Source organism: Oncorhynchus clarkii, chromosome 12 (genome assembly GCF_045791955.1).
Source record: "Oncorhynchus clarkii lewisi isolate Uvic-CL-2024 chromosome 12, UVic_Ocla_1.0, whole genome shotgun sequence".
Taxonomy (NCBI): Eukaryota; Metazoa; Chordata; class Actinopteri; order Salmoniformes; family Salmonidae; genus Oncorhynchus; species Oncorhynchus clarkii.
In genome coordinates, this window is record NC_092158.1 from 32383439 (window position 1) to 32407831 (window position 24393).

The 24393-nt window shown below is 42.8% G+C and overlaps 1 long non-coding RNA gene across 1 annotated transcript; it reads left to right on the forward strand.

The window, feature by feature from the left end:
• The first annotated feature begins 19984 nt into the window (after positions 1–19984).
• LOC139421999 (uncharacterized) lies at positions 19985–21410 on the forward strand. Its single transcript, XR_011635694.1, has 2 exons — positions 19985–20221; positions 21048–21410. It is a non-coding gene; the product is annotated as an uncharacterized lncRNA (long non-coding RNA).
• The last annotated feature ends 2983 nt before the right edge of the window (positions 21411–24393 follow it).

The following is a 24393-nucleotide window of genomic DNA, read 5'->3' on the forward strand; positions in this document are numbered from 1 at the left end:
GTAGGATAGTCGTTAAAACCCATCCATTACTGCAACGTCACATTGCAGACTGACGGTGTGCTGCTGTCCCGCAGTTATCTGCCATTGTTTCAGTCAGACTGATCCCTGGCACAGGGTGTATAACTTGATCCGGGTTGCTAGAATACAAACTCCTGATCCTGAGGTGGTGGAGGAGATGGAGGAAGAGGAGGAGGGGGAGGCTAATCTACTACTGGAAACACACAGATATATCATGCCTCTACTGCTTTCTCCACTTATTCTCTCCAGTTGAGATCCAACCAGCTGACCAGAAGATATGAATTCACAAATTCTATGAATTATGACATTAATTCAACTGTATATCAAGTCTGTTGATTTAAACCCAAGTGGCTTTTCTTACAGACTTCTCTTGTGTGTTTGTACTGTTCATGTAACATCTTATACATATGATTTATTAAAATAACTTTACATTTAAAATGAATTTCATGCTGTTAGTATCATCATATAATATTGGACTGGATAGTTTGCATTGCTGGGCCCTCTACTGGGAGTTCTAAGTAGTTACCCACACTGCATTTGGGACAGACTCCACTGTTTTCCTCAAGATGGCAGTGTTACTCCTACTGTTTTTCATTAGAGCTCTGCATGAACTGTCACAGTTCTCATGTACACCAGAAAACCCAGGAAGAAATGGGGTTAATGTCATACTGTTTTCAATACTCCACTCACTATGACTGATGTAACTCACGTCTTGTGACTTGCAAAACACATTGATGCTTGTGTTACTGTAAGAAGTAGTTTTGTTTAAAATCAAAAACATCTGTTCATATCAATCACTTCACAGGAAAAATAACAATAATTTTTGCTGTCAGGTGAGATTTTTGTTGGATGTTAAGTGGATGAAATTTTAATATTGCTTAATTATTTGGGCCGCTGTAGTAAGAATCAACTAAGCTCTCTACTAATGTCTTTGGGATCACTACATCTCTATTGAAGTGCTAAACCAAGATAGCTTTCATTCGTTCTCTTACTATTCCCTTGCTACTTAAAATTCAATGAAATATTCCTTGTGATTTGGAAATATTTCAGTATATTGGTACTCGCAATATGGCCATGAACTGTCCACTGTACATGATTGCAATATTTAATTAGAATAAAAAATTAATCATATCAAATGTTGACGTCCCAAATGGTTTGTACTGTTGTTGGTGAGTCTGGAGCCTGAGACTGAGGTAAAACAAGGAGGATTAAATGTTAATTTACACCGCAGCCTTTGTTCACCCATCCGAACACAGGATGGAGACCAAACCTTTGACCCCCCCCCCCCCCCCCCCTTCCCCTCTGAACCACAGGGCACTCGGAATCTAAACCCAGGGGTTATGACCCTGCACCCTTACTTGCAACCTTTTAAACGTTGGATAGTCAAAAAGTGAAACAGTTTGTCCCCTTAGAATGGTCAACCTATCATTCCCTTGTCTGGTGAAGGTATGTGAGCATGCTGACCCCTCACAACCTTTCATTAGCTCTTCTTTTTATTACACTGCTTCCTCACAGCTGCCTCATCAGCATGTAAGAGAAAGAAGGGGGAGGGAGGGATAGGGTGGGAGGGAGGGATAGGGTGGGGTACATGGAAACGCGAAAAGAGAGAGAGGGAGAGAGAGAAAGGGAGATGGAGGGAATGCCTAAAACAGCAGGGTAGGGAGAGAGAAGGATGAAAGATGAGGCACGGAGATATAGCAAGCACTGGGAAGATAGATTGGCATTCTGTGCTGCGATGACTGAGAACTTCCCGTTTAAATCGCGTCACCGTCTTTGATGCCGGACCTCTGTATCTGATCTCCGTTCTCCTTGGGAGTTGTAGTTCAGATGACTTATGTAGGACTCAAAACAGATCCCCTGGAAAATATAGCCACAGTTTAAGATAAGCTTTTGGGTGAAAACTTTTTCTTATGGCAACTTTTTATTGGAAGAGTTATATTGGAGTTGACCATTTGAATGTTACAGCTAAAGGTCATTGCTCCATGTATGAATAAGGTAATTGGATTTTGGAGTCTGTTGATACTGTGAGGCTATCAGTAGATGCGAATGCCTTCCCCCGCCATTGTAATTCAGTGTTTTGCTTGTTTTGTTCCCATGCTGTTAGAAATGCAGTGGTATTCGCTATGGCAGCAGAAAAAGAAGCACCTTCACTTGTTCTGCACATTGTGATCTCAGAAACACAGGGTACATACTTGCGAACATTAGAAAAAGTTGACATTTAAGTTGAAACTTTTTCTCAGTCACAAAATGCACATCAGCCAAATAATATTGTTGAGGTAGTGATAAAACTCTACATGTAAGCTGTTCCCATTAGATAACCTGGCACATTTAGCCCTATAATAACTTGACCAGCTGGTAATGAATATTTTCTGTAACAAATTCCGCATCAGCATATCAAAGATCTTAGACTTTATATCTACCAACAATTTCTTAAAATAGGTCAACATGGCCACCAGAGGGATATTTTAAACTTTCAAATTCAAGGTTTACTTTTGTTCCACTTGGTCTGTCACAATTGAAGTGTGCCAATATTGCATGATGCAACCTTGACTAGGCTACTAGCTACTAATGTTAGATTAAATTCAAGAAGCACGTTTTCGCATACATGACAAAATCCCATGCTTATATGTTTCACACACATCCATGTGCTTTTACAGGAAAAAGATAAAGGACGTCTATACAACATTTCTGTGTATTGTACATTGTTTAAAAAAGTTGAAGAGCCTCATGGTTTTGTCAAATAGCTGTCATGTACCGCCATTACAATCACTGCCAGGCAGTGCCGGCCACTGATTGACTCAATATCAGGGGCGCAAGGTGGTTGGAGTTGTCAACAAAGCAGCATGACAGAAATATGATGCCAAGTTTTTGAACTATTGGTAATTTCGTTGAGAAGATACATAAAGCGATCTGTGACCAATGCTGCACATGCTGCCACTGTTTTGAACAGATTAGATTATACTATTTAGAACGAGCAGCTAGCTCATGTCACAAATGAACAAATGCACCAGGGAGAATGCAACAAGCATGCAGATGCAATAAGTGAAAACACATTATTTAGCTAACTGGGGATAGCTAGCTAACATAATGTCACAAAGCATGATGTGCTAGCCAGTTAACTTTCATTCTGAAATAACTTAGTCAGATATTTGTTTAAAAAGACTTGAAATTAGCATGGGAGCTAACTAGCTAGAAAGCTTATTAGAAATAGATAACTGGTTAATTTGACCAAACATTTGACCAAACTCTTTCTTAATGTATCTCAAAATTACTGTACTGGCTAATTAATTTGATTGTGCTTTGTGATACACCCTGTTTTATGCTTTTTTTAGTCCACACAAAATGTCGCCCTGTCACCTAGAGTAGAACCTGATGAACAGCATGGGGAGAAACAACCAAATTTGCCATGTCAATTCTAGCTAGTGTATCCCTTTGTCCTTCGACTGTTGTTTGATATAGTTATAGGCTCCCATGACTGTTATGATTATTTATTTCTAAATGAATTAGAATTAGCTTTTTGCTTTAGCACCATCTGTACCTGATAGAGCAGATCTAGTCTCACGTGCATAAGTAAGCCGTCTGGTGCGAGAGACTCATTTGGAGGGAGACTAGAGGAGACCCAGAAGTTCTGACTGAACGGACACACATTTGACGGTCCAGTTTCTTTGTGCTGTTATAATTTATGCTATGAAATCCTGCGATTTCATTGGAGCTGTTTCCCCTCACACCAAATAGCTGGCAAAACAATCCAATCAATGTTTGCATGGCCTATGTGGCCATGGCGATGGAACTGCTATTGATGGCCGTCACTGAGGGGAGTACTGCAAGTAACTGAACAGCTTGTTTTGAACAATATATTTCTGAAACAGGAAAATCTACACATTTACTAAGCTTTTATGAGTATTTCTAACATAGTCCATGAATTATATCATCATATATTGCGTGGATGAAGGGCTGGTGGGGGGTGGACGGGTTGAATAAATAGGAAACAATGCATTCAAAATCCAGATATGTATTATTCTTGTCCAATTTCTATTTATAGGCAATATTAGGCTACATCATTATTTATTTGTATCTACCATTAGGTCCTGAAGCATAGGCTTACACACTAACTGTATGCTCACCAAATACACACCAATAGCCAAATGTTTTTGGGAACTTGGGCAGAAAATGTTATTTTTGATCCACTGAGGCAAAAGGGGAAATGTCGTTGAATTCAGTAAGAGGAAAGCTGTGAAATGGAGTGTTGAAAATAAAGAGGAGGAAGGGCCAGAACAGTAATGTTTGGGAAAGATTTTGTGAAGTGGTAAAAGAGGATGATACCAGTGTTTGCTATGTTATGTGTGAGTATTGTGAGGTGCTATATACATTTAAGAGTCACAACAAGGGTACATCAAATATGGCACGTTAAGGGAACTGTAGCCTACTGTTCAGATGGGTTAAATGGAATATTAGGTTAACAGAAATCTGTACACTGATTGTAGGTCTATAACGTCTCACATAACTCTACTAATCTCTCCTAATATAATATTAACTCCCGCAGAATTAAGCATTTCTTGCAGTAAAATGATACACCAAATATACATTTTGATTCAGAACACAGTGGAGAAATATGAATATGATTAATTTATTTCAGCATCTTGAGAGAATGAATACGTGTTAGGGACCGTCTGTAAAGGTTCTATCTTCATCCAATCAAATCAAATCAAATTATATTGGTCACGTACACATACTTAGCAGATGTTATTGTGGGTTTAGCGAAATGCTTGTGTTCCTAGCTCCAACAGTGCAGTAGTATCTAATAATTCACAACAATACACACAAATCTAAAAGTAAATATTAGATTGAGCAATGTCGGAGTGGCATTGACTAAAATACAGTAGAATAGAATACTGTATATACATATGTACTGAGTAAAACAATATGTAAACATTATAGAAACATTATTAAAGTGACTAGTGTTCCATTATTTAAGTGGCCAGTGATTCCAAGTCTATGTATATAGGGCAGCAGCCTCTTAAGGTGCAGGTTTGCATAACTGGGGAGAAGCCGACTAGTGGTGGCTATTTAACAGTCTGATGGCCTTGAGATAGAAGCTGTTTTTCAGTCTCTCGGTGCCAGCTGTGATGCACCTGTACTGACCTCGCCTTCTGGATGATAGCGGGGTGAACAGGTGTGGCTCGGGTGGTTGATGTCCTTGATGATCTTGTTGGCCTTCGTGTGACATTGGGTGCTGTTGGTGTCCTGGAGGACAGGTAATATGCCTCTGGTGATGCATTGGGAAGACCGCACCACCCTCTGGAGAGCCCTGCAATTGCGGTTGTGGTTGTGGACATCTTGAAGCAAGTGGGGACAGCAGACTGGGACAGGGAGAGATTGAATATGTCCGTAAACACTCCAGCCAGCTGGTCTGTGCATGCTCTGAGGATGCGGCTAGGAATGCCGTCTGGAGCCCGGCAGCCTTGCAAGCGTTAATACGCTTAAATGTCTTACTCACGTCAGCCACGGAGAAGGAGAGCCCACAGTCGTTGGTGGCAATGTGTTATCCTCAAAGCGGGCAAAGAAGGTGTTTAGCTTGTCCGGAAGCAAGATGTCGTAATCCGCGACGTGGCTGGTTTTCTCTTTGTAGTCTGTGATTGTCTGTAGACCCTGCCACATACGTCTCGTGTCTGAGCGAGACTCCACTTTGTGACTCCACTTTGTCTCTGTACTGATGTTTTGCCTGTTTGATTGCCTTACAGAGGGAATAACTGTGTATTCAGCCATATTCCCAGTCACTTTGCCATGGTTAAATGCAATGGTTCGCGCTTTCAGTTTTGCGCAAATTCTTCCATCTATCTACGGTTTCTGGTTTGGGGAGGTTTTACTAGTCACAGTGAGTACAACACCTCCTATACATTTCCTGATGAACTCAGTCACCGTATCTGTGTATTTGTCAATATTATTCTCAGAGTCTGCCAGGAACATATCACAGTCGTTGTGGTATCGACATGAGCGGGAATATACACAGCTGTGACTATAACTGAAGATAATTCTCTTGGGAGGTTCTACGGTAGGCATTGGATTGTGAGGTATTTTAGGTTGAGTGAATAAAAGGACTTAAGTTTCTGTCTGCTATCACAATGTGTAGTTAATCAACATACACCCCTGTCTTTCTTCTTCTGGGAGAGTTCTTTCTTTCTGTCTGTGCGATGTACTGAGAACCCAGCTGGCTGTATGGACGGGGACAGTATATCCAGAGAGAGCCATGTTTCTGTGAAAAATAGTATTTTACAATCCCTGATGTCTCCCTGGAAGGAGATCCTCGCCCTGAGCTCGTCTACTTTATTATCCAGAGGCTGAACATTAGTGAGTAATATACTAAGAAGCAGTGGATGGTGTGCACGCCACCTGAATCGGGCTGGATGTCCACTCCGAATACCTCTTCTCTGCAGGCTGTGTTTTGGAGTAGCCTCTGGAATAAGTTCAATTGCCCTGGGAGTACAAACAAAGGATCCAATTCGGGAAAGTAGTAATCCTGGTCATGATGCTGGAGAGTTACCGCCGCTCTGATATCCAAAAGTTATTTCCTGCTGTATGTAATAACACAAAACATTTTCAAGGCTAATAATGTAAGAAATAACACACAAAGAAAACAAAATACTACAAAGTTGCTTAGGAGCTAGAAGCAGAGCTGCCATATCTGTCGGTGTCATCCTAAACTTGTGTCATAAAATCAGCATCATAAAAGCTGATTAGTATTTCAACCACATAAAATATGCATCCAAGCCAAACTGAAATCTTATCATAAACATGTTGGGCCGTTTCACAGCTGTCACGTCCTGACCTTAGTTCCCCTTTTTATGTCTCTATTTTAGTTTTGTCAGGGCGTGAGTTGGGGTGGGCATTCTATGTTTGGTTCTGTGTGTTATATTTCTAGGTGTTTGGCCTGGTATGTTTCCCAATCAGAGGCAGCTATCAATCGTTGTCTCTGATTGAGAACCACACTTAGGCAGCCTGTTTTCCCACTATGGGTAGTGGGTAGTTGTTTTTTGTTTCAGTGTTTGCACCATATGGGACTGTTTTGGTTTTCATTTATTCTCTTGCTCTTTTGTATTTAGTGTTCAGTTAATTAAAGGAAATATGAACACGTACCACGCTGCGCTTTGGTCCTCACCTTCTTCCACCAACGGTCGCTACAGAACTACCCACCACCAAAGGACCAAGCAGCATGGTGAAAGGGACTCCTGGACAGGTGAGAAGCACTATCTGGAGTATGAGACAACCTAGGAGGAGATAGAGAGGTGGTTGGTCGACCCAGGGAGAGTGCCGGAGCCCGCCTGGGATTCTCTAGAACAGTGCGAGGAGGGATACCGGAGAATGGAGTTGGCGACACAAAAACGTCTGGCAAGGAAGCCCGAGAGGCAGGTCCAAAACAATTTGGGGGGGAACACGGGGAGTGTGGCAGAGTCAGGTTGGAGACCTGAGCCAACTCCCCGTGCTTACCGTGGCGGGCATCGTACTGGTCAGGCACCGTGTTATACGGTGCAGCGCACAGTGTCTCCAGTACGTGTTCTTAGCCCATTGCGCTACATCTCAGCTCCCTGCATCTGCCGGGCTAGGGTGAGGATCCAGCCAGGGCGGATGGTGCCAGCCCTGCTCTCCAGACAGCCAGTGCATCTCCTCGGGCCAGGATATCCTGCGTCGGCTCTGCACACTGTGTCTCCCGTGTGTCTGCACAGCCCAGTGCGTCCTGTGCCTGCGCCCTGCACATGCCGGGCTAAAATCACCATCCAGCCAGGACAGGTTGTGCAGGCCCTTAGTTCGAGACCTCCAGTGCGCCTCGGCCCGGTCTATCCTGTTTCTTCTCCCAGGACCAGGCTGTCTCTCCGTCTCCTCCCTCCAGGTTCTCCCTCCTGTCCGGAGCTGCCAGCGTCGCCCGTCAGTCAGGAGCTGCCAGAGCTGCCCGTCAGTCCGGAGCTTCCAGAGACGCCCGTCAGTCCGGAGCTGCCAGAGCCGCCCGTCTATTCGGGGCCCGCTGTAAGGGTCCCCAGTTCGTTGTCTGCGGCGAGGGTCGCCGCTCCAAAGGCGCCACCTAAGTAGGCCAAGACTAAGGTGGAGTGGGGTCTACATCCCGCGCCAGAGCCGCCACCGAGGACAGGTGCCCACCCAGACCCTCCCCTATGGGTTTAGGTTTTGCTGCCGGAGTCCGCACCTTGGTACTGTGGGGTGGGCATTCTATGTTTTGTTCTGTGTGTTATATTTCTAGGTGTTTGGCCTGGTATGGTTCCCAATCAGAGGCAGCTGTCAATCGTTGTCTCTGATTGAGAACCACACTTAGGCAGCCTGTTTTCCCACTATGGGTTGTGGGTAGTTGTTTTCCATTTCAGTGTTTGCACCATATGGGACTGTTTCGGTTTTCATTTATTCTTTTGTATGTAGTGTTCAGTTAATTAAAGGAAATATGAACACATACCACGCTGCGCTTTGGTAATCACCTTCTTCCACCAACGGTCGTTATAACAGCTTTTAATTTCCTTAAAACCATTCAAACGGATGTCATTTGGAAATTTTGCATGGAAAATCATTCCTGTTTTTTTTTTAGGGGGGGTGACAGGTATTGCAGAGATGAAAGAACTTTACTGATGTCAACTAGATTGAAGTATTCATCAATTTATGTCATTATTCTGGTGCGCAAGGGTTTATGTACTGTAGTCTTCTAGGGCAGTACTGACAGAAGAGAAGCTGCATGTATCAAAGACAAGTTGACTAACAAATAACCTAGCAAATTGTCGGAAATTATAAGAAAAAATATATTTAAGTTAGGCTTTTAAAAAATCCTACAAGTCCAAGCTGGGGGGGGTCTAAGCTAACATATGGAATTGTTTTAAGATTGATTCATTTAGCTATTTGATTTCAAATTTTAGGACCCCTTTAGGTATCCCAAAAATAAAAATGTGATAAAATATAGCATTTGGCCTATACTAACATGAACCATAGAAACTCATTGAATAACACATTCATAAATGCCAAAAAGGACAGTCAAAAAATTTATCATAACAAATATGGTTTTGAAGTGTCTAAGCGATATAAGAAAAATCAGGAAATAAATATATATATTTTTTACACATATTTAACCCCTTATTTCTGTTGGCACAAAACTATCTTACCTTTAGACGAGTCCCTGGACATTTGTGGGGGTCATAGAGCAAAACGAAGACTATCATGTTCGTGAGCGTCTCCCCTTTCTACAGTGGGGTCCTATTAGTTTGTAGCCCAAACTGTTTGGACGCTACAGACAAACTGTTGTTACATCACCGGTGTGTTGGCACATCACAGGTGCATCAATAGACTCAAGGAAATTAAACCCACACCCCTTGTCAAAAGATCGTTACCCCATCTCTGACTGTGCAGCGCATTTTCTGTGGGTTAGGGTCAGGTGCAGACCTCAGATTTTCACTATCACATACTGTTTAGCAACTGTGGGTGGGTGCGGGTGAACAAACAGCTGACCTGCGCATCAGTAGCTTACATGTCTAAGTAATAGGCCTAATAAGCATCATTACTAACAGTGTGGTTGTCTACAAGGCTGAAGAAAGATGCTGCTCCTGCATTCGGAAAGTATTCCAGCCCCTTGACTTTTCCCACATTTTGTTACATTACAGCCTTATTCTAAAATAGATTAAATTGTTTTTGTTCTTTTTTTCAGTCTTCACACAATACCCCATAATGGCAAAGCAAAAACAGTTTTTTTTAAATGTTTGCACATCTATTCAAAATAAAAACTATTCAGACCCTTTACTCAGTATTTTATTGAAGCACTTTTGGCAGTAATTACAGCCTCGAGTCTTCTTGGGTTTGACGCTACGAGCTTGGCACACCTGTATTTGGGGAGTTTCTCCCATTCTTCTCTGGAGATCCTCTCAAGCTCTGTCAGGGTAGATGGGGAGTGTCGCTGCACAGCTATTTTCAGATCTCTCCAGAGATGTTCGATCAGGTTCAAGTCCGGGCTCTGGCTGGGCCACTCAATAACATTAAGAGACTTGTCCCAAAGCCACTCCTGCATTGTATTGGCTGTGTGCTTAGGGTTGTTGTCCTGCTGGAAGGTGAACCTTTGCCCCAGTCTGAGGTCCTCAGCGCTTTGGAGCAGGTTTTCATCAAGGATCTCTCTGTACTTTGCTCCGTTCATCTTTCCCTCGATCCTGACTAGTCTCCCAGTCCCTGCTGCTGAAAAACATCCCCACTGCATGATGCTGCCACCACCATGCTTCACTGTAGAGATGGTGCCAGGTTTCCTCCAGATGTGATGCATGGCATTCAGGCCAAAGAGTTTAATCTTGGTTTCATCAGACAAGAAAATCTTTAGGTGCCTTTCGGCAAACTCAAAGTGGCTGTCATGTGCCAATCGGGTTCTTGGTCATCACCCTGACCAAGGCCCTTCTCCCCCAATTGCTCAGATTGGCTGGCCTGCCAGCTCTAGGAAGAGTCTTGGTGGTTCCAAACTTCTTCCATTTAAGGATGATGGAGGCCACGTTGTTCTTGGGCACCTTCAATGCTGCAGGCATTTTTTGGTACCCTTCCCCAGATCCGTGCCTCGACACAATCCTGTCTCGGAGCTCTACGGACAACTGCTTCGACCTCACAGCTTGGTTTTTGCTCTGACATGCACTGTCTACATTGGGATCTTATAGAGACAGGTGTGTGCCTTTCCAAATTATGTCTAATCAATTGAATTACCGCATGTGGACTCCAATCATGTTGTAGAAACATCTCAAGGATGATCAATGGAAACAGGATGCACCTGAGCTCAATTTTGAGTCTCATAGCAGAGGGTATGAATACTTGTGCAAATAAGGTATTTCAGTTTTTTATTTTGAATACATTTGCATGAGAAAAAAATATCATTTCATCCATTTTAGAATAAGGCTGTAATGTAAGAAAATGTGGAAAGGTCAAGGGGTCTGAATACTTTCCGAATGCACTGTATTCTTAATCTTCATTTTTTATGTGTGGCTGCACTTCCATTATTAACAACACGCTGAAATCCTATCTCACCTGGGAATCAAACTTTTAAGATATTACAAAGAGCAAAGCTTGCTACACTGTGAGCTATTTGTCCAGTGAAAATGTTGTCCGTGTTTTAGTAGGCTAACTTTGATTAGCAGATGATGCCGTTCGACTTCTGTTGAGGACGCTGTCATGGAAAAGTGTTCGATCACGTCTAACTATGTGAACATTTGTAATTGACTGATGCAGAATTTGTAACAGGAAATAATCACTGCCAGCTGGTCAGGTTAGGATATTGCTAAAATGTGCCAGTTTATCTAATGGAAACAGCTAACATGTAGTGTTTTATCACGTGCAACTGTGTTAACGATTTTAATTGGCTGATGCACATTTTGAGACAGATGAAATGTTTAATTAAACTCAAACTTTTTCTAATGTTCGCAAGTATGGACCCCCACTGTTCTGACATTCAAGTTCTACAAACACATTTCTGCTCTCTGTTTTTTACACAAACAAGGACAGCTTGACTTTCTCCTTTCCTTGCTGTGTTCTGAAGCCAATGATGACCTTAATTGTAGCTAGGTCCTAGGGTTACAGTAATGTCAGAATGTATTTGTTTAGTAACATGGCATGGAGCTCATGACTGAGCCTTGCCCATGTCAGATGATATCGTGACATCCAGCACGATGAGACAACTGAATGTATTTCACTAAAACCTCTTGTAGCTAAACCTGCACAGAGGATATAATGGCACATTCATATCTGGAAGATGACGTGTCTTGTTAAAACCTCTCTAGGGGGTGTGGGACGGTAGCGTCCCACCTGGCCAACATCCAGTGAAATTGCAGGGCGCCAAATTCAAAAACAGAAATACTCGTTATAAGAATTCATAAAACATACAAGTGTTTTACATCGGTTTAAAGATTAACGTCTTGTTAATCCAAACACGGTGTTAGATTTCAAAAAGGCTTTACGGCGAAAGCATACCATACGATTAACTGAGAACAGCGCCCAGCAGACAAATCATTACAAACAGTTACCAGCCAAGTAGAGGAGTTACACAAGTCAGAAATAGCAATAAAATGTATCACTTTGATGATCTTCATATGGTTGCACTCACAAGACTCCCGTTTACTCAATAAATGTTTTTTTTGTTCAATAAAGTCCCTCTTTATATCCAAAAACCTCAGTTTTGTTCACGTGTTTTGTTCAGTAATCCACAGGCTCAAAAGCAATCAAAACAGGCAGACAAAAAATCTGAAAAGTATCAGTAAAGTTCGTAGAAACATGTCAAACGATGTTTATAATCAATCCTCAGGTTGTTTTTAGTCATAATCGTCAATAATATTTCAACCGGACAAAAGCTTTGTCAATATAAAAGAAAAACAAGAAAGGATCGCTCTCGGTTGTGCGTGAAAGACCTCTGGGACACTGCAGTGTCCACTCATTCAGAGTGGTCTTACTCCCTCATTTTTTAGAATACAAGCCTGAAACAATTTGTAAAGACTGTTGACATCTAGTGGAAGCCATAGGAAGTGCAATTTGAGTCCTAAGTCAATGGAATCTGTATAGGCAGTCAATGGAAAACTACAAACGTAAAAAAATCCCACTTCCTGGATGGATTTTTCTCAGGTTTTCGTCTGGCATATCAGTTCACAGACATTATTTTAACAGTTTTGGACACATTTGAGTGTTTTCTATCCAAATCTACCAATTATATGCATATCCCAGCTTCTGGGCCTGAGTAACAGGCAGTTTACTTTGGGCACACTTTTCATCCGGAGGTGAAAATAGTGTCCCCTACCCTAATGAAGTTTTAACTGTCACTTGACATGAGAAAAGGTTGACAGTCACATGTCAGAGACATCAAGTGTGTGCGTGTGTGTGAAGGTGTTTGTGTCATTGGGGTTGGGGTTGCTTATCAGCTGCTTTTGGAGCTAAGTAAGACCAGGATGACATTGCCCCTATTCAATGCCACATGGCACGTGGGTCATTTCCCTCTAAAATGTCACTCACAGTTGCCACAAATGCCACATTCACCCTTCAACCTTACAGTAATGTAGAAGAGGACAGGACAGCCACACTCAGTTTCATTACGACAGTTTATTTGTTATACATGCATTACTTTGACACTGCATTGCATTAAAGACACCAGTTTTATAGAAATTATGGTATTTTGTGTCTGTACGTCTATGCATGCTTGCATTTGTGTGTACATCTGAATGCGCGCCTGCGTGTGTGTGTGTGTGTGTTGATGTTTGCTCAACAGTTTTCCTGTTGGCCCCACCGTAACCTTGTCCCTAGGCTATTGCACACAACGCATATAAGCCTTGTACATCAACGATTCAATAGTTGGCATTAGTGGGAGTGAGTGACCCCTGAATTCTGATAGAGTAACCTTACTGAGTATAGCATTTGTCAACATTTAATTTGAGCGTATCACTTGACTGCGAGGCGTGGGTCTGTGCTTGTAATGTGCTAGCGTACCAGGGAGGGTAAGGAGGAAGGTGTAGTAAGAGATGATTGGTTGGTAGAATCAGATGATTAAGCCAATGCCTGTGCGCCAGAAGTTTCTTCTGGTCTTTCTGTATTGGCCAATGAAGGCAACATTGGTCCACTAGACTCTTAGAGCATTTGGGCGGAAGTGTCTGGAAACAAGATTAGGCCCACCGTGACCTTTGATCCTGTGTGACCCTGGGGTTGCAAGGTGCCCTTTCATTCCCATAGATTTGGTGACAGCCAGGCTATTACACACAGTGGGACTGGGAGGGCTTTAAAACTACTCATGTCTATGGTAGGGCTGTAAAACTTCTCCCCGCCTACAAACAAAGACTCAAGAGGGACGTTCCGGTGGTCAGGTCTGTAGAGCGGTGGTCCGAATCAAAATTCACACTCCAAGACTGTTTTGGCCGTGCCCTCGGAGCATGTGCAGACCTGGCTGTTGTGTCCTCTGACATTTTCAATCTCTTCCTAGCTCAGGTGTCTAAGCCCTCCTGCTTCATGATGCCCACTATCATCCCTGTGCCCAAGAAATGGAAAGTAACTGAACTGAATGACTACCAACCGGTAGCACTCACTTCCGACATCATGAAGTGCTTCGAGAGGCTAGTCAAAGACCATATCGCCTCCTCCCTCCCGACACACTCGACCCTCTCCAATTCGCATACCGCCCTGACAGATCAACGGACGACTCAATCGCTATTGCAGTACACACTGCCCTTACCCAAAAGGAATTCATATGTGAGGAAGCTGTTCATCGACTACAGCTCGGCCTTCAATACCACAATACCATAAGCTCATTATAAAGCTTACGGTCCTGTGTCTAAACTCCTCCCTATGCAACTGGGTCCTGGACTTCCTGACAGGCTGTCCCCAGGTGGTGAAGGTAGGCCATATTACCTCCGCAGCACTGATCCTTAACACAGGGGCCCCACAAGGGTGCGTCCTCAAACCGCTCATGTATTCCCTGTATACCCACAACTGCATGGCCTCCCACAGTTCCAACTCCACCATGAAGTTTGCTGACAACACGTCAGTAGTAGGCCTGTTCACCAACCATGATGAGACAGCCTACAGGGAGGAGGTAGGCACTCTGACGGTGTGGTGCCAGGTTGACAACCTCTCCCTCAACATTAGCAAAACAAACAAGCTGATTGGGGACTTCAGAAGGAACCAGGCTGGACAAAAAACTGAAAGACTGACCAATACTTTCTACCCTCAGACCATCGGACTGCTGAATAGCCACCACTAGTCAGGTACCTGCTTCCCCCACACCCTCAACTCTCACTTGCCTTACATGCTGCTCCCTCTATTGACATTCTTTCTCCTGCTGCCCCCCCCCCCCCCTCCACGTTACTCAGACCTTTACTCCACCCCCACCCCAATGGCATTCATCACTGTTGCAGTTGTTAATATGTATATTATTCTTACTTTTTTATTACAATTTGTATTGTTTTTATTTCACTCAATGATCATGCTTTTTTATTTTTTGCAATTCGGAGGATGTTTCGAATCCAATTCATTGTGCTTAAGATCCCGTTCAACCTCTTTAATGTCTAGTGTTCTGTTAGTGGTGCTCTAATGAATACCTCAATGTGTGCGTGTGCCAAACTAAAAGCATAACATCTTATATTTCTAAAATGACAAATTCAAAACCTTCATTATTACTCTCTAGAAAATTACCACATTGCTGTCAAGTAGGATTTTTTTTATTTATCACCATGTAGGAGGGGATATAGCTAGGTGTTGATGTTTTGTAATTATCAGCATAAGCCAGGTTAATATAATGCTCTGTCAATATCTTCACTTTCACACACAGTATGTACACGTATGGTTTGGAATTGGCAACCTTTTTAGTTGCAATGTATTCAAGAGACTTTCCAAGGGTATAATTTAAAAACTGAAACAACAATGTTTATTGATGGCCAATGCTGCCTCTTCTGTCATAGATAAAATAACGAAACACTCTCTCCTTACTACATCTAAAAATAAAGAATGAAAGTAGTGTCAAAAAACAAACAAACAAAAAAATTATAATCCATTTGTGACCTATTTCAGACTCAGCGTGAGCCCCATTGTTTGGAATAATAAAACAAATATATATATTTCCCCTGGCGCATAAATATCTACAAAGCTTCCATCACTGACAAAGGAGTTTGTTACTATGGGACCGGGAGGAAATTAGGACTCCAGAGCACGGGGTACAGCGCCCAATTCCCTCCAAAAACAAAGTGCTGTTTGTTGTGCCACGGATGTGGATGTGATCCCAGTTCTAATTTTGAGTGTCCCACCCCTGTGTGTTGCGTTGTGGTTTTGAGATGTGTGAAGCCTGCAGCATTAGTGCTGCCTCCCTGCTCATCTCTCTCCAGAAAGTGGAGCATTGTCAACATGTATGTTTTAATAGGATAGCAAAATAAACCTGTTTTCTGGTCAGCAATTACCCATTCTTCTGGATCGGTGTAAATTAGGAAAAGCTGCAGAAAAGAGGCTTTGTAAAAGCTACAGTGGAAGGGGGTGGGGGGTTATGTACACAGGGTCTCAAATGAAGGAGTTGCTTCCCTTTTGTTACTGTGACATACTGTATATACAGCCTTGGCTCAGCTCAGGCTCTGTTAATTCGCCCACGGCCCACGCACTCCTCCAAATGCTCTTAGCTAGCCACTTTCTGTCTTGCCAGTCAGTCCTACTACCAATCTCTTCCCTTTGTGTCTCTCTGCACAGTCTATTCATACATCTCCATTTTGTTTTTTGAGCTAGCGAAATAGTATATTCTGTATGTGCTCTGTTGGATCTAAGGAATTAGCTGCCTGACTGTTTCCATGCGGAGGCTTTGTGGTTGGTTGTCGTGACTTGACAAGCCCCCCCTATCCACTCATAATGAACCACAGAACACAGAAAACTCTTAATGATCTAACTCACCACAGCCCTCACTGACCGGACTATTCATACTGGACAATAAGAATATTAAATAATATCACTGTTTAGTTACTCTCTGGACTTTGATTTCACCATGGATGTGGTATGTTAATTGTAATGTTCTTTCTTTCTTTATTGCATTGGTGTTGTACAGTGGACCAGTCATGTTCACTGTCCAAAGAGCCATAGTGTTAAAAGGAGTTAAGTAGTTCAACTAGTAATTCAACTACATTTTGTAGTAGCTTGGTGGTAGTTGAACTAAATTCAAATCTAGGTAGTGTTGTCAGTAGTTAATTACTTTTTTTGGCAATGTTGCTAACTACTGGAACTACACACTACTTTTTTTGCTCAAATAAAATAAAACATGGCTGAATTCCTTTCTTTTTCTGAATCAGACCTTCCCAATTCTCACTTGAAACATATTTTTTGTGTTTAATAGGCAAAATGACACATTCTGATTTCATAGTGATCTGTTCTTACAATTTGTAGCTTGGATGTGGTGAACTACTTTTTCAGAGTAGCTTTAGTTAAGTAAACTATATTTTTAATTAAGGATAGATTTAGTGTTGCTTGTTCCAGTGTGAAGTAATTATTGGTTTGGTAACTATGATTTCAGAGTAGCTTCCCCAACACTGAGTATCACACCTGTGTTTATTGTCATACAGCATTGAAGATGTTAATTGCATTTTAGGCAGGAGCACATCCAAATGCTGCAGGGGGTTAGGTATGGGGGTCGGATGAGTGGAAAGGTGATATGCCCGACGGTTGTGATGCTGTCTGTTGGCTGACATCTTCCTCAGCTTAGAGGTGTTACAGCTAACAAGTAGCAGGTCTGTCTGCTGTCAGCCTGTAGGCCACCCTAGGTCTCTGGCCCCATCCTCAGCCCCCACTGCCTGACGCTCCACACTGTGACAGGACAGATCCCTCCCCCCCGAATCCTGGGGCACACACAGCCCCAGATCCACAATGCACCAGGAGCCGTCATGGCGGATGAGGAGTGACGCTTCTGAGGGAAGGAAAAATCCCTCTTTTCCTTAGGTGTAATGAAAGGTCAGGAGGTAGTATCACCGGGAGAATTACTCACCCTGCTGTGTCCCTCCTCGCCAAAGCAACAACAGAACAACACATTTGTGGAAGGAGGGGGATAGGAGAAGAGAAATAGAGGTGGGGGTAGGAACAGGTGCAGAGGTTGAAGGAATGGCTAGATATGGGTGCTGAGGGAGTAATGAGTGTGTGCGGAGGTGGAGCTAGGGACTGTCAGGGAGTGAAGGGGGGTTGAAGTAATGGGCTGAGGGGAAGGAGGGAGAGGGGGGCTCGTTAAAGACATCTTGCCCTTGCAGCACCTCATCACATTCAGAGTTTTTTATCCATGTTTCCTGAACTTCCACTGGCTTTTCCGCTCCAGTTGGCTCATGGCGGACAATGTGATCGGAGTGTCCCTGCCTGCGCTGTGTGTTGTGGAATGGAATGAAAAGTGTTCCGGTCTTTAGTTAAGATGTCAATGTTGCATGAGCCTCCTCAAGGTCAACACCCTAATGAGAATCCTCCAAGGACCTCTGTAATTATCGAGTAACAATGCAATGCAAGGCCAGAGAGAAAAAAATATAATCATTCTTGGGCACGTAGTAGATAAAGGGTTTCATTGCCTCCTTTCCGGAGAGAGAAATGGCCTGAAAGATTATATTTCCCCAAATACTTCTCCAGCCGGCTCCTTCCTATGTGGTCATTGCAAATTGCAATGTCAGATCCCCATTGCCAGTCAATCTCAGGAGTGGGGTCGTTTCGATGTTTAATGGAATGGTGATATACCTTCACACAAAGGTAACATAATGCTATTTGGCAATTCAGCCTAGCTAGATAGCTTTCCAACAAGCTTGCTAATTTGATTCCACAGATCTCATGACAGCTGCTATAACCTGTTATTGATGACATGCCACCAGCTTTACCAACAAACTGTATTATTTGAGTAGTGATGTCTGTGTGTGAATGGCACAGAGGGGGAACTGAGGGCAGCAGAGGATGGAGATTGATCAGTGCTGAGACAGTGGCCGTGCCTCTCGTCGAGAGTTTCAGATTTTTAAGGTCACGCCGGCAGAGCCAAAAGGGCACATCAATTTTAGAGCCCTCATGATGAACAGAACAACATGTCTTCTCCTCAATCACTCAGCCCCCCTCCACCCCCCATGGAGCAGAGAGAACAGCTTTCATCACCCCATCTGCAAGGAGTTCGTTCTTGATTTGTGTAACGCCTCAGCATGTGCATGATCAGAATAAAAATACATCTGAAAGGAGACACAACTTATGTAAACAGCCAAAGCTGAAAGGAGGATTGTTTCATTTTGTCATGGCAATGCCTGCGCAGTACTCGCTGCCTGCCTGCGTTAGTAATACAAAAAAAATGCTATTGAGCTGCATCACCATTCTGTGTTCACACGCTCAGATGTTTCATTATGTTGCATCTCATCTATAAAAAGGAGGATGTTTTGTTGATTTTACAAACAGTAAGAAGATTAATCATGTATAGTGCATGGATCCAAATAAATCACACGCTAACAGGGCTCAGTATTGTTCAGTCCTGATATGAGAATGAACACTGACATGTAGGATACAGTCTGAGTTGCTGCGAGAGGATGAATTGTCTTTAAGTCGGCATTGGCCTTCTTCTGACCCATACTCCTTTCAAAGGGGGCTGTGTAGGAAACAGCTAAGCACCCTGACTAGTCATGCCATCTTTTAAACCAGGACAAGGACAAAAACAATGAGCTGTTCAGCCCGAGACAGCTTCAGGGAACAGCAGTGAGTGGGAGGAGAGTGAAAAGATAACATCACAAAAAAACACAGAGACAAGAAAAGGAGAGGAGAACAAGGCAGAAGGAGGAGGAGGAGGAGGGGAGAATGGGCAAGCAGGGATCAGGGTGACCCCGTGCCAGCCGCTTGGGAACATGTTCTGCTGAAGCCGGAGAAAGGCCTAAACTAAACTACACCAAGTAGTAATCTCACCACCACAGACACAAATCCTGGGAATCAGTCTTGACGCCAACCGAACCCTCTCCATGGAACAGGGCTACGCTGCTCTCCCAGTCACCCAGTCCCATAGCACAGAGGAATGGGATGACTCTGACTCTGAGGAGCCACGCGGTCAAACTGCTCATAAAAGCAGCACCAGCTACATTCTGACCTGACAGCAGTCAGTGGGATTAAATTGACAGGGCTCCCTGTGATGTCCATCTGCCCTCTCATAAAGGCCCCATTAGGACATTGTAAGGAGAAGGTAGGAGAAAACACTTAGACAACCACGATCTCACTGTCTTTCTGTCACACCTGTGATGATGGGCTGGTTTAAAGGGTCAGTAGAAGATTCAAGGGAAATTTCACCGCTGCTCTATTTCACTATATATGTCCATAGATATGTTTTTAAAATATCAGATGTGCCATGAAGATTTTGAATTTCCTCACTACACAAAAATACGAGCATTTCTGCATCTCACCGGTGGAAACGGGCCAGCTGCATTTACTGGTTGTAAGCAAACCACAATATCCAGAATTCATAGCGATTTCAGGACGTGGAGAATCGCCCGGTGGAGAAGTAGGGTATCCAATTGATGGGTGAAAAATCAAAATGTCTGATTTTGTAGCCAGCACTTTCAGCTAGTTCTAAACGGAACTGAAGTCACAACTGATGGGGTTGCCATGTCGTCAAACATTGAAAAGTGATGCTATTCCAGTGAATTTCCCCTTCACTTCAAAGAGGAAGGCATCCGATCAGCCGACATCAGTGCAGCAGAAAAGAAGGCAAGCTGAGGTAACGTTATCTAGCTAACTACCATCGAACTACATTTGTTTATCTAAACCAAAATCTAGCTAGGTAGCTTTTATAATGCGCTGGCTAGACATCCCAAAGCATAATAATGTAACTAGACAGCTGCTATCTGGCGATGATATTTGAAACTTTGCAAGCTAACATTAGCTTCGTTAGGTTACGTTAGCTGTCTAGCTAGCTAACTACCGCAGAGGCTAACATGACTAGCATTATGGGTTTTATTTAAAGTCTCACCCCATCAACATCTGCAGCGGCAATACAATCAAGCTCAGGGGGGTTGGGATATGCAAACAAGACAAAAAATAAGGGGGGTGGACCCGTTGGGTAGATAAAAGCTTTCAGGCTGGAATAAGCTCAAGCTCAACATCATCTGACTTTGAAACAAGCCAGGACAGCCAAAGGTATTTATGAAAGCACAATACCCTCTTGAGAAAACAAAATCACCAATAGCTAAACTGTCTACAAGACAAGTGTCCCTCCAACTTTTTACACCCTTGCATTCAGTTCTTTGGTATGAGGGAGAGGGGCTGTTAGTATACTCATCTAGCCTATTTACTCTATTGTTGGCAGTGCTTGTCTACCCAACAGCACAACTGTAGGTGCTCATACACAACTATACATGACTAGATGGTCTACAAGTCAAGCCCCCCCTCAACCTTTTCACATCTTTGCTAACAGCCCATCTCAATGCCCCATTATTGACTGTGTGTAACAAAACACTACTCTACTGTACCCTTTTTTGTTTTGAGATGAACATGGTTTATTGTATGATTACACACCCCCATGATAAGTCATCATGTCTTTCCAGGAGACTTGGAGTACATATAAAGCTTCTGCAAGAGGTCGAAGCAGTGGGTGGTGAAGAACACCGCCACCGCGCCAAAGCCTGCTAAACCAAATGCCATTACCCAACACAAGAAGAGGTTCACCAGCTGAAGAACATTCAGGACCCTGCCTGGAACATTCAGGCAACATAACGTACATATTCAGTTAGACTGATGTTGTAGTATAATATAGAATGCCCAGTATGCTCACAACTGCATTGTGGTATAGATATTTCTAGCTCTTGTACATATGTATATAATGGTGTTATATAATATTTGTGAATGTATTAGATTCAGTGAGTAAACAATTCCAGGTGCATCAGAAACCAATAAAGTGTTGACTTCAACTTCTGGATGAATTCATTGTGATATTCATGACATGTATTTGGTAACTAGCTTCAATCTTCCTGATAAAACAAATCATGCAAGGGGTTGGTGTATCATTTAAACTTTAATTTGTTGCCAAGGAATCATGTTTTAATAAAACAGTAGATTAGTCTGTCGATATAGCAAATAATTACCCGTGGCTTGTATTCAAGACGTGTATTTGCTCTGGAGACCTAGGTGCGTTTACACAGCAGTATGCAGGAACAGTTATGGCAATATATGACATACAGTAGAAATAGAAGAAAAATATACCACTAATGCTTATAATGAATACTACAGTTCTACCAAGTTAATACTTGCATATGGTGTGTGTGGATGGTGCAGTGAGGTGTTCGGAGTCACTTTGATACAAGGGGAGATTGTTGTTATGGGACCTTTCACATCTTTTGAGAGTCATCAACTTCTTTGTATCCAAGCGATATTGTCTGCAAGAGAAAGATGAAAACGCTATCAGACATTCATGGGCAATCGTTGTGTACTGTCTGTATTCCTACTGTAGCAGCATGGTGTAGAAATATGAGGTATCCCACAGACACACATTAGCTAGCTAGATGGATACAACACACAGGTATAGTTACTCCAAGACAAATATGAGTCATACAGCCAAAGTCATTCCTTTACTCTCCACCATCAAACATTTCTCCAGTTTTGCTCCTAATGAAAGGCACTGAGGCTAGCTCGGTTAGTTAGCTGACTAGCTATAACGTTAGACTACAGTACATTTTAGGTATAGCTAAGACAGTTAGCAAAACATGAATCCATTCATTTTTAGATCAGGCAGCAGGCTCAATCAACCAATGGTGTCATTGTCACAGCTATCCGGGCACAAAAATTCAGAAATACAGCTGTATTGCATAATTATGTCTGAAACACTCTCTCATCACTCATAATTATGTAAGGAGACTGGAAAAACACCGCAAATAGTGTCTAGCGGTGAAGTTCCCCTTTACCATGTGATGTTTCCACCAGGGTTGGGGTCAATTCCACTTCAATGAGGAACATTGGAATTTCAGTTTACTTCCTGAATTGCCTGAATTTCCCTGGTTTCCACTGTTCGATTTAAAGTTCATTCCAAATTCGACCTCGTATCAGCCCTTGTATTGTATTCGCTCAGTTGATTACATTTTTTTGGCAGTGTCTGTCTAGATACATAAAAACAGGCTTAACTGTGAGATCATGTTTATTTTTTTTTAACCAGGTAGGCTAGTTGAGAACCAGTTCTAATTTGCAACTGCGACCTGGCCAAGATAAAGCAAAGCAGTGTGACACAGACAACAACACAGAGTTACACATGGAGTAAACAATAAACAAGCCAATAACACAATAAACAAGTCAATGACACAGTAGAAAAAAAGAAAGTATAAATACAGTGTGTGCAAAAGGCATGAGGAGGTAGGCAATAAATAGGCCATAGGAGCGAATAATTACAATTTAGCAGATTAACACTGGAGTGATAAATGAGCAGATGATGATGTACAAGTAGAGATACTGGTGTGCAAAAGAGCAGAAAAGTAAATAAAATAAAAACAGTATGGGGATGAGGTAGGTAGATTGGGTGGCTATTTATAGATGGAATATGTTCAGCTGCAGCGATCGGTTAGCTGCTCAGATAGTTGATGTTTAAAGTTGGTGAGGGAAATAAGTCTCCAACGATTTTTGCAATTCGTTACAGTCACTGGCAGCAGAGAACTGGAAGGAAAGGTGGCCAAATGAGGTATTGGCTTTGGGGATGATCAGTGAGATATACCTGCTGGAACGTGTGCTACGGGTGGGTGTTGTTATCGTGACCAGTGAACTGAGATAAGGCGGAGCTTTACCTAGTATAGACTTATAGATGACCTGGAGCCATTGGCGACTAATATGTAGCGAGGGCCAGCTGACTAGAGCATACAGGTCGCAGTGGTGGGTGGTATAAGGTGATTTGGTAACAAAATGGATGGCACTGTGATAGACTACATCCAGAGTAGAGTGTTGGAAGCTATTTTGTAGATGACATCGCCGAAGTCGAGGATCGGTAGGATAGTCAGTTTTACTAGGGTAAGTTTGGCGGCGTGAGTGAAGGAGGCTTTGTTTGTGAAATAGAAAGCCGATTCTAGATTTTATTTTGGATTGGAGATGTTTAATATGAGTCTGGAAGGAGAGTTTACAGTCTAGCCAGACAATGTGTGTTGTTGTTCCACAGGATCCATTGATAGACCCATCCCATCTTGAGGTTCTCTCACCTCATGTTTAAATCCATCTCATTGAGATGTAATGGCAAAGCCATCTACAATCCTTCTTCCTCCCTTGGCCCCTTGTAAACACTTCTGACCTCTCCCTTTGGTCCTTTGTTAGTACAGCAGTGCTTCAGGATATACTGTCATTTGCATTTTACAATTGTTAAACAAATACCCAGCCATTGCTCCCTCTTCTACCACCCAACGTGACCCTGCACCCACCATTGGTCTTCTAGGTCACCTAAATGTAAAACCAGGCACACTGTAAAACTTACTACAAGAAAGAAGGAATACACTCAAAACCATAAGTGATACTTTAAAGATGGAATTTGCATTAGGGGAAACAGCACCACTGTTCACCCCCAGTCCCTTTGTTTTTGTGCAGCATGGTAAAAGCTCTGATGAAAGTCTGACGACCAAAAGCTTAGCTTATTATTTTAAATAGAAAATTGTGCATTGATCCTGAGTGTGCGAAGACTTCTTTTCATTTCAGTGTTACTCTTTATCACCTGCCCCTCAGCAACTGTCGGGTGTGCGACAGATTCTCTCAAGAGTAACGTTTGCTAAAAAAAAGTTGCTGTTCTATCGTGCGTATAATGATGTCTGCCATCACCTGAAGATAAGACTTTCTGTACAAGACATGCTAACATATGATGGGGGTACCTGGGTTGCCGGTTTGCCTGGGAGCGGGTCCCTGGGCAAGAAAAAGTTGAAGAGGCCTCTGTGC